The following is a 13014-nucleotide window of genomic DNA, read 5'->3' as shown; positions in this document are numbered from 1 at the left end:
TCCCTTCTTCCAGACGTGATGAGCGTGATGTCGTTTATTCTTTCTATTCCTGTGGAGGGAAGATGAGTCTCAGATAGTCCAACGATGTCCCAGCGGTAACCGTTCATCTCGCTTAGGACTAGTTCCCTTTTTATTGTTTGGCTAATGTGCGTACGTTTAGTGTTCCTAGTAAGATATATGTTTTTGAAGTTAGGATAAACGAAGTCTTCTCCGACTGGAGAGTCGTCAAATCAGAAAAAGATCGTCGGCTGCCCCGGACTCGGTAACAAAATCATTTTGATTATCATCATTATCAACATTATCAATATTATCATCATTATCATCATTATTATTCTCTCAATTTGCAATTTTTGGTCTCATACCGTCGGTTACCCCGGACGCGGTAGCACGAGTTCTTACTTTCTTATTCACCATTTTCATCATTTATATTTGAGAGAAGGAGTTTCATGGCTAATTTTTCAGGGTAGCGGTAAGCCACTCTCCTCTACCCTTAGCAGAGGCCATTGTCCATGAAGCTGGATCGTCTACCCTTGAAAGTTGTCCCTCTAGGAAGGGAAGGGATCCTCCCGTTCGGTGGTCTGCGATACCGAGCAATTTTTCCCATTGCTGGGGGAAGGTGTGTAACCACCAGGACATATCCAAACATCGGTGGGCCCTGCTTGGTGTACATCAGAGGGGCAATCCTCCTCCTCCGCCTATATTTCTGACCCCCGGGCAAGGGTGTCCCAGTTTCAATTATGGAACCCCAGGACTTAGGTTCCCCCCTTGGTCCACGCCTTCAATGAAGGCATCCTACATATCTGTAGAATGTTCCCCTATCCGCCAACTGTGGACGCGCTGAGTGGCTTGGGGGAGGCCCCCTACTAAGAAAAGACTCAGTTTTGACTCTCCGCACATAAATAATTAAAACTAAATTTGTATATTAATTTTTTAGGCTAGATGGCTTTCACATATTTTTAATCAGAAGATTCTTATGAAAAAAGTAGCGGGGGAGGAGGCAGGCCTAGTTGCCTTACAATTTTTTTATTACTTAAAAAGGCAACTAGAAATTTTTTACGAACGTTTTATTACTAAAAAATATACATAACTTAAAATTGACTTACGTAGCGAACTTCTATATTCGTATGTTTTCATTACGTATATGAGGGGGCTCATCCCTTCGTCAATACCTCACACTTTACACTAAAGTTTGACTTTTGTCCCGATTCCTCAAGAATGACCCCTGAATCACAAAGGCCGTAGAATAAATAGTTGAAATTACTAAAAATACTTTTGCGTAAAGAGCGAGATATTACGAGGGGGTGAACCCCGCATATGCGTAATAATTTCTGTTCTTTTTAAGTTTTAATGCTGCTCCTTACATTCAGTTGAAAAAAGTTTCATATTTTTTTATTATTTTTTTATATTGCTAGAAAACCCAGCGCCCCTTTCATTAAAATTCTCTTCCCCCATCAAAAATTCCTCCATAGAAAAATCCTCCCACGTAACCCCCTTCAATTTCTCCCCCCCCTCAAACCAAAAAATCCCTGTGAAAACGTCTGTACACTTCCCAATAACCATTACTATATGTAAACACTAGTCGAGGTTTGTAGCTTGCAGCCCCTCCCACAGGGACTGTGGGAGAGTAAGTCGGCCCCAAAGACATAGTTAATAGGTTTTTCGACTATGGTGAATAAAATGGCTATCTCAGAATATTGACCGGTGTCCTTGGGGAAAAATGAGGGGGCCTAGATGCTCTCCAATTTTTTTGCTAACTTAAAAAGGGTACTAGAACTTTTAATTTTCGCTAGAATGAGCCCTCTTGCGACATTCTAGGACCACTGAGTCGATACGATTACCCCTGTGGAAAAAAAACAAATAAAAAAAAACAAAAAAACAAATAAATACGCATCCGTGATCTGTCTTCTGGCAAAAAATGCAAAATTCCACATTTTTGTAGATAGAAGCTTGAAACTTCTATGTTAGGGTTTTCTGATACGCTGAATTTGATTGTGTAATTTTCGTTAAGATTGTATGACTTTTAGGGGTTATTCCCTCTATTTTCTAAAATAAGGCAAATTTTCTCAGGCTCGTAACTTTTGATGGATAAGCATTAAAATTTGATTCTTTTGATGTAACTATTGATATAAAAATTCAATTTTTTGATCAGATTCTTTTGAGATCAGCATTAAAATTTGATTCTTTTGGTGTAACTACTGGTATCAAAATTCCTTTTTTTTTGAGTTTCGGTTACTATTGAGCCAGGTCGCTCCTTACTACACTTCGTTACCAAGAACTGTTTGATCGTGAAATGTCCATCACAAACTAATTTTTATTCAGAAAACTGTTGTCCTTTTCCTGGAAACCTCATTAGTTTCAAACGGTAACGAACTGTAGTAAGGAGCGACCCGGGTCAATAGTAAACGAAACTCTAAAAAACAGAATTTTGATGCTAAAACATACATCAAAAGAATTGAATTTTCATACTGATTTTAAATATATATGTTTCATCAAATTTAGTCTTTGTCATCAAAAGTTGCCTTATTTTTGAAAATAGGAAGAAACATCCTCTAAAAGTCATAGAATCTTAACGAAAATCACACCATCGCATTCAGCGTATCAGAGAACGCTACAGCAAAAATTTCAAGCTCCTATCTACAAAAATGTGCAATTTCGTATCACATAGTTCGTGGTAACGAACTGTAGTAAAGAGCGACCCGGCTCAATAGTAAGCAAAACTCTAAAAAATGTAATTTTGATACCAATAGCTACATCAAAAGAATAGCATTTTAATGCTGATTTTAAATATATAAGTTTGATCAAGAGTAATCTTACCCATCAAAAGTGAGAAAATTTGCCTTATTTTAGAAAATAGGGGGAAACAACCACTAAAAGTCATAGAATCTTAACGAAAATCACACCATCAGATTCAGTGTATCAGAGAACCCTATCGTAGGAGTTTCTAGCTCCTATTTACAAACATGTGGAATTTTGTATTTTTTGCCAGAAGGCAGATCATGGATACGTGTTTATTTATTTATTTTTTTTTTTCCCAGGGGTGATTGTATCGACCCAGTGGTCCGAGAATCTTGCGAGAGGGCTCATTCTAACGGAAATGAAAAGTCCCACGCTAATTAATTTCCTAAAGTCACCGGATCAAAATTCTGAGATCACCATTTTATTCAGCGTCGTCAAAACACCTTATAACTATGTCTTTGGGTAAGACTTACTCCCCCACAGTCCCCATGGGAGGGGCCACAAGTTACAGACTTTGACCAGTGCTTAAATATAGTAATGGTTATTTGGAAGAGTACAGACGTTTTCAGGAGGATTTTAAGGTTGAGGGGGGGGGGGTAGAGAATAGGGGGATATGTTGGGGGAACTTTACTTGGAGGAATTTTTCATGGGGGAAGAAAAGTTTCATTAAGGGAAAGCAGGATTTTCTAGCATTATTAAAAAAAATGAAAAAATAAATATGAAAAAGTTTTTTCAACTGAAAGTAAGGAGAAGCATTAAAACTTAAAACGAACAGAATTTATTGCGTCTATGATGGGCTCACCTCCTCCTAATACCTCGCTCTTTACGCTAAAGCATTTTTAGTAATTTCAACTATTTATTCTACGGCTTTTGTGATTCAGGTGTCATTCTTGAGAAATTGGGACAAGATTTAAGCGTTAGTGTTAAGAGCGAGGTACTGACGAGGGGGTGAATCCCTTCATATACGTAATAAAACCATGAGAATGCAGAAGTTCGTTACGTAAATTAATTTGTAAGTTACGTATATCTTTTACTAATAAACATTCGTAAAAAATTTTAAGTTCTAGTTGCCTTTTTAAGTAACCAAAAAATCGGAGGGCAACTAGGCCTCCTCTCCCGCTCCTTTTTTTCAAAATCACTCGATCAAAACTACGAGAAAGCCAGTTAGCCAAAAAAATAAATATACAAATTTCGTTTTAATTATTCATCTTCGGAGAGCCAAAATCAAAACATGCATTGATTCAAAAACGTTCAGAAATTAAATTAAAAAAAACAAGTTTTTTTAACGGGAAGTAAGGAGCGACATTAAAACTTAAAACGAACAGAAATTACTTCGTATATGAAAGGGCTGCTTCCTCATCAACGCCCCGCTCTTTATGCTAAAGTTTTTTTCTGTTTTAAAAAGTAGAAATAGAAAAAGAGTCAAACTTTAGCGTAAAGAGCGGGGTGTTGATGAGGAAGCAGCCCTTTCATATACGAAGTAATTTCTGTTCGTTTTAAGTTTTAATGTCGCTCCTTACTTCCCGTAAAAATAAATTGTTTTTTTTTAATTTATTTTTTGCCAAAAGACAGATCACGGGTGCGTGTTTATTTTATTTTATTTTTTTTTTTTTTTCTCAGGGGTCATCGTATCGACCAAGTGGTCCTAGAATGTCGCAAGAGTGCTCATTCTAACAGAAATGAAAAGTTCTAGTGCCCTTTTCAAGTGATCAAAAAAATTGGAGGGCACCTAGGGCCCCTCCCACGCTCATTTTTTCCCAAAGACAACGGATTAAAATTTTGAGATGGCCATTTTGTTCTGCATAGTCGAAAACCAAAATAACTATGTCCTCGGGGATGACTTAATCCCCCGCAGTCCCTTGGGGAGGGGCTGCAAGTTACAAACTTTGACCAGTATTTATTAGACCAGTAGGCTAATGGTTATTGGGAAGTGTTCAGACGTTTTCAGGGAGATTTTTTTGTTTTGGGGGTGAGGTTGAGGGGAGGGGGCTATAAGGGAGGATCTTTTCTTGGAGGAATATGTCATGGGGGAAGAGAAATACAATGAAAAGGGCGCAGGATTTTCTAGCATTACTATAAAAAAAACAATGAAAAAATAAATATGAAAAAGTTTTTTCAATTAAAAGTAAGGAGTAGTATCAAAACTTAAATTTTATTTTAACAATTTATGTGCGGAGAACAAAAATCAAACATGCATTAATTCAAAATCTTTCAGAAATTAAATTAAAAAAAACTAGTTTTTCTTAACTGAAAGTAAGGAGCGACATTAAAACTTAGAACGAACAGAAATTACTCCGTATATGAACTGGATTGTCCCCTCCGCAATCCCTCGCTCTTTACGCTAAAGTTTGACTCTTTGCCACAATTCTACTTTTTAAAACATTTAAAAACTTTAGCGTAAAGAGCGAGGCGTTGAGGAGGGGACAACCCATTTCATATACGGAGTAATTTCTGTTTGTTTTAAGTTTTAATGTCGGTCCTTACTTTCAGTTAAAAAAACTTTTTTTTTTATTTATTACAATAAGAAGCGACCCGGCTCAACAGTAACCGAAAGTCGAAAATATTTTGATACCTAAATAATTTTGATACCAGTAATTACATCAAAATAATTTTATTTTAATGCTGATTCTAAATATTTATCAAGTTTAGTTATACCCATCAAAAGCTACGAGCCTGTAAAAATTTGTCTTATTTCAGAAAATAGGGGAAAACACCCAGCAAAATTCATAGAATCTTAACAAAAATCACACCATCAGATTCAGCGTATCAAAAAATCCTATTGTAGAAGTTTGAAGCTCCTATCTACAAAAATGTTGAATTTGTTTGTTTTTTTCAGAAGACAGAACACGGACGCGTGTTTATTTTTTGTTTGTTTGTTTTTTGTTTTTGTTTTTCCCAGAGGTGATCGTATCGGCCCAGTGGTCCTAGAATACCGCAAGAGGGCTCATTCTAACGGAAATTATAAGCTCTAGTTTGCTTTTAAAGTGACCAAAACATTGGAGGGAACCTAGGCCACCTCCCACGCACATTTTCCCTCAAAATTACTGGATCAAAATTTTGAGATGGCCATTCTGTCCAGCTTAGTCAAAAGCCTAATAAATGTGTCTTTAGTGACGACTTAATACCCCACAGTCTCCGGGGGAGGGGCTACCAGTTATAAACTTTGACCATTGTTAACATATAGTAATGGTTATTATGAAGCGTACAAACGTTTTCAGGGGTACTTTTTCACGTTGGGGTGGGGCGGGTCAGGTTTAGTGGATTACGTGGGAGGATCTTTCCATGGAGGAATTTTTCCATGAAGGGGCACAGGATTTCCTAGCATTATTAAAAAAAAATAAGAAAATAAATAATTTTTTTGCAACTAGAAGTAATGAGCAGCATTAAAACTTAAAACGAACATAAAATATTACGTATATAAGGAGGTTCTTCTCCTCCACAATACCTTGCTCTTTACTCTAAAGTATTTTTTGTAATTTCAACTATTTATTCTACGGCCTTCGTGATTTAGGGGTAATTCTTAAACATTTGGGGCAAAATTCAAGCTTTAGTGTAAAGAGCGAGGTATTGACGAAGGGACGAACCCTCTCATATACGTAATAAAAAATACACAAATATATAAGTTCATTTCGTAAGGTACGTACGTATGTTTATTACTAACAAAACGTTCGTTAAAAAAATGAAAAAATCTAGTTGCATTTTTAAGTAACCAAAAATTGGAGGGCAACTAGGTTTCCCCCCCCCCCCCACTCCTTTTTTATCATAATCTTCCTATCAAAACTATGAGAAAGCCATTTAGCCACAACAAAAAAATAAATATGTAAATTTCATTTTATTTATTCATGTGCGGTGAGCCAAAATCAGAACATATATTAATTCAAAAACGTTAAGAAATTAAATAAGAAAAACAAGTTTTTTTAACTATTAAAATTAACTATTTTTGTAATAGTTAAAAAAATTGTTTTTATGGCACTCGGTATTTACCAAGTGACATATAGCGATCGCAAATTCTGTCGGTCTGTCGGTCAGTCTGTCGATCGGTCTGTCTATCGGTCTTTCTCCGGTTTTTCTAGTTTAGGCCCTTTCCAGATAAGCTAGGAAGATGAAATTTGGCAGGCGTATCGGGGACCAGACCATGTTAAAGTATAAATATTTTTTTTTCATATTTGACCGTCTGGGGAGTGTGGGGGGATGATTAATTCGGAAAAAATAGAAGAAATGAGCTATTTTTAACTTTCGAACAGATGCTTGGATCTTAATGAAATTTTATGTTTTAAGGTTTATCGTGTGTCAGAGCTGTTATTGTAAATCCTGACCAGATCCGGCGATTTTGGGAGGAGTTGGAAGGGGGAGACCAAAAATCTTGGAAAACGCTTGGAGTAATAATAATAATTAATTAATATAATAATAATTTATTTGTTACCCGCTTGTTTTGACAATTTAAGCGGAGTAAAAACGTTAAGGAAAGAAAAACAAAATAACACAAACAATACAATCAATACAGTCTAATCAAAGGGTGGTAAGGACCCAAGCGTTGACAGGCCTCAGCACCTAATCTAGCATAGAGTTTCTTATAAACAAAAATAATATCAGTGGCAGAAAACTTTCTAATAATCTTCTGATTTCTATAAGAACACGGCAGATACAATAAATATTTGTAATAACGAAAATACAGAACTCTTATACCTTGCAAATCTTGATTATTAAAAAACGGGTGCAAACCGGAAAGAAACAATATAGAATGATCGGAATATGTAGAATAAAGTCTGGATAAAGCCTTTTGTGAAAATCTGCCTCGGTTCGGGACAATTTTCGCATACCCAATTTTAAGTTTGCTTTTAATATCATTAAGCCCACAAGATCGAAAATCCGATAAAGATGAACAAATACTAATACCAAGCCATCGAATCGAAGAAACGAGCTTAACTGAAAAATAACCACAAGCAATATCACTACTTTGATACTTTGCATTAAAAACTAAATATTCACATTTTTCAGTATTAAGTTTGAGGCCGATTTCCTCAAAAGACTTAGAAAAAAGCTGGGTCGACGTAATTAGCCTAGATTTAGTGCGGCTGATCAAAAGTAAATCATCTGCATATGCAATATGCGAAAGATTAGTTAGGCCTAAAAAACATGATGGATTAATACGTGGCAAAACAGAATAAAGACAAGCATTAAAAAGATAAGGGGATAAGACTCCTCTTTGCCTAAGACCAGAACGGATGGGGATATTACCAAAGTAGGTGTCACCTGATCTGAGTCAAACATATGAATTAGCATACCAAAAACGAAGAGTTGATATAATAGAAACATTAGCTCCAAGTTGGATTAAAGAATATCAAAGTTGGCTATGGCATATTGAATCAAATGCTTTTGAAACATCGAGTGTACAAAAATGAACCTCAAAACCATTTTTATGTGCTTCAAGTAATAGCGAAGCTATAGCACGATGAGCATGTTGACACCCTATATACGGATTGAAGCCAAACTGATTAGACATATAATCTACTTTAGACAGGAGATCAGGGAGCAAAACATATTCAAATACTTTACTTAAACTACAAGCAACCGTAATAGGCCTATACGAAGCGCAACTAGTTGGATCCTTACCACGTTTCAAAATTGACGAAATGTTACCAACTAAAAAGAATCGGGGACTAAAGAAGAGCATAAACATATCTGAAAAATTAACTGCAAGTGATAAATTAATTCCTCCGAATCGGTAATGAGGTGAAAAGCACTGATGCCGTCTATATCATAAGATTTCGATTTAAGTCTCTCTACACTTCTTTTGACACGGTCAACATAAGCGGGAGGTACATGGCCTTGAGTGCTTTTCTTAGGCAACAGATTAGAACAGAGCTTGGCAAAACGAAAATGAAACGCATATATCACTGTATCGAAAATGTTACTATAATGATTAATCCATGATACATTAGGGATTCGGTCGGCCGTAGTCGATCTATCGAACTTCGTGACATTAATCACTTTTTTCCACTGGATAGGAGTCTTAGGAAATTCGGCACCATTATATCTAATTCTTCGAAGATAGCGTTTAAAATCAAGCTTTGTTGTTTGTTTAATATCGAAAACATTATCCTTAAAAGGGCGGCCGCAAGCTATTCACATTTTTAGCCACAATTTAGCCAGATTTTGTATAGTTTTGAGCTCTGGGTCATTCTTCCAAATTGAGCTTCTTGTTTGGGATCAAAAGCGATATAGGGGAACAGCTACCTCTTCAGACCTCTTTAAGCACAATACAATGTGGCTATAATAAATATTAAGCTGAATTCTGGCTTGTGGGGACCCAATGTTTGTACACAACAGATTAAAAGGGACTTTAATCGTTGATAATATGAAACAAACTTCGTTTTCTTAAAGAGTTAAAGAGGCTGCGTCCCAAAGTCGAACCTTAAAACGTACAGGAATTAGGAGAGGCTTTTAAAGACTCCCCGCTTTTAAAGACTCTTTTGTACAGGTTTTTTGTTGTGGGGGGCTGCCGCCCCCCTACCCCCGCTCTTGGCTTCGGAAAGACCCTCTTTTAATTAACAAAACAAAATACCTGTACAAAAGAGTCTGTAAAAGCGGGGGGTTTGGGGGGCGGCAGCCCCCCAACTGCCTCTCCTAATTCCTGTACGTTTTAAGCTTCGACTTTGGGACGCAGCCTCTTTAACTCTTTAAGAAAACGAAGTTTTTTTCATATTATGTCTGTACGTTTTTCTAGAATCCATGGTGGATGTAATTTAATAATAATTTTCCATGTTTATTTTCTCGCTTTCTGTATCAATAAATTCAAACTGACAAAATTATCTAATTTTGATAATTTTAATAGTTTAGCAGCTTAATTAAAAATTTAGCAGCTAGTGGTTTTTACCCACCCGCCTCCGGTTTATGGGCCCAGCGCGCTTCCGCTGCGCCAAGCTGCTGTTATGCTTGTTATCAAACAAGTTATTACAATAGAAAATTTCACCAACGGCTTCAATTAGGAAATCAATTTAAATGGTTCTTTTAACTTGCTTCTATCAATCCTTACCCCCGCTTCAGTATAAATTCTTGTGAACATTCCTGTATGTAATTCTGATCACATGTTTCCATGTTTATTTTCTCCCTTTCTGTATCAATAAATTCAAACTGACAAAATTACCTAATTTTACAAATTTTTAAAAATTAGCAGGTAGCGGTTTCGATCCACCGACCTCTGGGTTATGGGCCCAGCACGCTTCTGTTACGCCAATCTGCTGTTAGTGTAAGAATTTTTCAAACAAGTGATGTTATTACAAGAGAAAATTTTTACCTTCAATGGGGAAATGGGTTTTTCTAAGCTAGAAAATCGGGGGGTTAAGATTTTTCGACGAAACTTTCCAGGAAAATTACTCGGAGAATTCCGCGTCGAATGAGTCTTCATACACCCAGATCCGATGTCGGCTGTGACCTGTAGGCGTCTCAGAAAAAAAAGAATATGAACATTAAGTGGCTATGCGTGGTTTCTGGAAAACATGGAAGGAGTTATCGGATCAAGCTGAAATTTCACGGATAAGCTCCTGAGCCCTAGGGAACCTTAACTTGTGAATTTCAGCCTGATCGGACAACGTTAAAGGGGGGCTGGGGTTGACGGGTCGAAACTTTCGGCCAGATTTTCCCCATGAAGGAAAAGCCGGAGGGGGATGAAATTTGGCAGGTTTCTTAGTTGGAGCTTGGGCTACGAAATGCATTCCTTCCCATCCCTCTGCAACCACTGGAACCGAAGATCGCTTAACATTGTCGTGGCTCGCCTCTTTAAAGAGGCACGAGTGTGCCTCCTTGATATAAGGCTAACAGGCGTAGAAAAAAAAGAGGCCAGTCAGCTTTGTTCCATTCTCTTTTAGAAATCCGTTTTCTAGAATTAGGACGAAGGTTCTTTTCAGCAATGGCATTAAGGGTAACAGTGAGGAACAGGGGGAGATGGTCATAATCACGCTCATCCTGATCAACATGGACTTCGCCACAGATGAGACCAGAAGTCAATGTCCGAAAGTGAGCCACTATTATGGATATAGGAATGGGGGGCATCTTTCTTCAAAATTTTGTAACTATTCGGTAAGGAATCTAAAAGAAGCTCAGTCCGCACTGATGAAGAGTTAATATTACAGTTCATATCACCGATTAATAACTAGTTCAGTCCTTTATTCTCAATGCCATTCAGAAGACTTTTTATTAATGCGCAAGATTTTGTAAATTTTGTTAAACTTCGGAGGGATTTCTGGTCGCAGGGGAGATAAACATTAATGAGGACAAGGTTGGCAAGACGAATAGCAATATAACAATCACTCTCGTGATAACATAAAGGAGGTGGTGAAGACAGCGTCTTTTTTATTAAACATGCTAGGCCACCTGATGGTCTGCCAGAGGTTTTGCGTGCACTTTTAGAAAAAACTAAGTGTTCGTTACTTCTCCGTAGGGAGTTTAAGCTTACTGAAGGTAGGAGATGTTCCTGGAGGAATAAAACGTCAACATTTTCTAATTTCTGATCTAAAGAAACATTTTTATCCTTAGTACCGTTAATATTGAACGAACATATAGTGAAGTTAGTCTTAGCACTCATTTTCTTGTATAAGACGATCGTTTCGACAGAAGTTCACGAAGAATTCGGCATTTCATTGAGAATGACACATGATAACCTTGACAGTTCGCACATTTTGGTGTAGCCTGGCACGGGGAATCAGGCGAGTATTCATGTTGCCCTGCGCAACAGGAGCAGCATCTTTCTTTGTCACAATTTGATCTTAAGTGATTTGGTGATTGGCAATTATAACAGCATTTGGGTTGGCGTTGGAATTCGTAATCTCGATATATCAAATACCCAATCTTTATACCAAATCGAAGTGCATTAGCGAGCGCAACAGCGTTTTCAAAAAGCACTCTAACAACCAAAGAATCGCCTGTTTGTTTCACATGAGTAATATTACCGCAATAAATTAACATCCCCTCATCAAAATTGGTCGGTATACCTTTAATGATTCCAATATATTTCGTTTCTTTTACTTCGACTCCACAAAGGAGTGGAAAGATCGGGATGAAACTTGGTGGTAAAAATGAGCACAAGTCCTAGATACGTGATTGACATCACCGGATCGGATCTGCTCACTTTGGGGGAGTATGGGGGAGGGTTAATTCTGAAAAACTGGAAAAATTGAGATATTTTTAACTTAGGAAAGAGATATCAGATCTTAATGAAATTCATTCAGATCTAACTCAGATCTCTTATTTTAAATCCCGACCGGATCCAGTATCATTGGGGGGAGTTGGGAAAGGGTGAATCAGAAATCTTGGAAAATACTTAGAGTGGAGAGAGAAGGAATAAACTTGGTGGGAATATTAAGCACAAGTCCAAGACACGTGACTGACATAACCAAACAGGATCTGCTCTCTTTAAGGGGAGGGGGTAATTCGGAAAAATGAAAAAAATAAGGTATTTTTTAATTACGGACAGGTTGTCAAATCTTAATATAGTTTGATATTTAGAAGGATCTTCTGTTTCAGAGCTCTGATTTTAAATCCTGACTTGAACCAGTGACATTGGGGGGAGTTGGAGGGGGAAACCAGAAGTCCTGGCAAACTTGAAAATTGAGGTATCTTTATCTTACGAATGGGTGTTCAGATGTTAATGAAACTTGATATATAGAAAGATATTATGTCTTATGCTCTATTTTCATTTCGAATCTGATCTGGGGAAATAGGGGGTTGGAAGAGAGAAAAAGAAATCTTGGAAACCGGAAATCTTGGAAAACCCTGGGAGTGGAGAGTGGAGAGATCGGAATGAAACTTGATGGAGAAAATAAGCACAAGTTCTAGATACGTGATTGAGATAATTTGAATGGATCCGCTTTCTTTGGGGGAGCTGGGGGATTTTCAGTGCTTTGGCGACTTCAGTGCTTCTGGACGTGCTAGGAAGATGAAAATTGGTAGGGATGTCAGGGACCTGCAAAACATAGACTTGATAACAGTCTTTTTCCCGATTCAACCATCTGGGGGGCTGGAGGGAGAGGAGAAACTGAAATAATTAGGTATTTTTAACATACGAACGGGTGACCTTCTTAGTGAAATTTGATATTTAGAAGGAACTCATGCTTCAGCGCTCCTATTTTAAATACCAACCAGATCTGGTGTCATTACGGGGGGGGGGGTAGTTGGAGGGGGAACCGAAAATTTTGGAAAACGCTTAGAGTGGATGAAACCTAATGTGTAGAATAAGCAAATGTCGTAGATTCGTTATTGACGTAACCGAACTGGATCCGT

At 37.4% G+C, this 13014-nt stretch overlaps 1 protein-coding gene across 1 annotated transcript in view; it reads left to right on the top strand.

Moving 5' to 3' along the window:
- Positions 1–13014, top strand: part of LOC136034969 (apolipophorins-like) — a 145623-nt gene that overhangs the window by 55581 nt on the left and 77028 nt on the right. The gene's annotated exons all lie outside the window — the stretch shown is intronic.

This window comes from Artemia franciscana, chromosome 13, assembly GCF_032884065.1.
Source record: "Artemia franciscana chromosome 13, ASM3288406v1, whole genome shotgun sequence".
NCBI lineage: Eukaryota > Metazoa > Arthropoda > Branchiopoda > Anostraca > Artemiidae > Artemia > Artemia franciscana.
The sequence above is the reverse complement of the archived record's forward strand: the minus strand, read 5'-3'. Positions and strand labels throughout refer to the sequence as shown.